Consider the following 1027-nt stretch of genomic DNA (forward strand, 5'->3'; position numbering starts at 1 on the left):
CCACAGGCAGTGAGGGAAAAAAAACTTGGCCAAGTATGTATCTGATAAAGGACTTATTTCCAGAACATACAGAGACTCCTCAGATTCAATAATAAGAAAACAGCCCAGTTTTTTAAATGGGCAAAATTTGAACGCGCGTTTCACTGGGGAACATATTTGGATGGCAAATAAGTATGTGAAAAGATGCTCGACATTATTAGTCATGAAATGCAAATTAAACCACAATGAAATACCACTACACTTCTATTAAAGTGTCTCAAATTTAAGATCAGTCATACCAACTTTTGACTAGGCTATGGAACAACCAGATATTCTCATACACTACCAGTGGGAATGTAAAAACTGCTTCAATTACTCTGGAAATTGATTTAGCAGTTTTTTAAAACAGTTAACATAAATCTACAATATTTTCCAGAAATTCCACTCTTAGATATGAATGCACAATGAATGAGAATATACATCTGTGCAAAGACTTACGTACAAGTGTTTATAGTACCTTAATTTTTAATAGTCAAAAAAATTGGAATGGGACGTGGTTCCATAGTGTAGCGGTTAGCATGCCTGCCTTACACTCAGACGGTCCTGGGTTCCTGCCCCAGCGGAGTCACAGTCCATGGTCTACGGCCATGCCACCCTGAACAAGCCCGATCCCGTCTGATCCGGAAGATAAGCAGGGTCGGGCCTGGTTAGTACTTGGATGGGAGACCACCTAGGAAGACCAGGTGCTGTAGGCATAAAAAAAAAAAAAATTGGAATGACCCAAGTGTCCATCAACAGATAAATATACAAATTATAGATTAGCCATACAATGGAATACACTCAGCAATAAAAGGGAATCAACTATTGATCAGCCTAACGACATAGGTAAATCTCAAAATAATTTTGCTGAGTTAAGGAAGCCAGACATACAAGAATAGCTACTGCATAGTTTCATTTATACGAAACTCCAGAAAATGTAAGGTCATCTATAGTAACAGGAAGTAGATCAGTGGCTGTCGCCAATCCGTGGGGATGGGGAGCACATGGG

At 39.2% G+C, this 1027-nt stretch overlaps 1 pseudogene; it reads left to right on the forward strand.

The window, feature by feature from the left end:
* The first annotated feature begins 616 nt into the window (after window positions 1-616).
* Window positions 617-734, forward strand: LOC111729225 (annotated as a pseudogene).
* Window positions 735-1027: the final 293 nt, after the last annotated feature.

The sequence above is a fragment of the Pteropus vampyrus genome, unplaced genomic scaffold (assembly GCF_000151845.1).
Source record: "Pteropus vampyrus isolate Shadow unplaced genomic scaffold, Pvam_2.0 Scaffold252, whole genome shotgun sequence".
Lineage (NCBI taxonomy): Eukaryota > Metazoa > Chordata > Mammalia > Chiroptera > Pteropodidae > Pteropus > Pteropus vampyrus.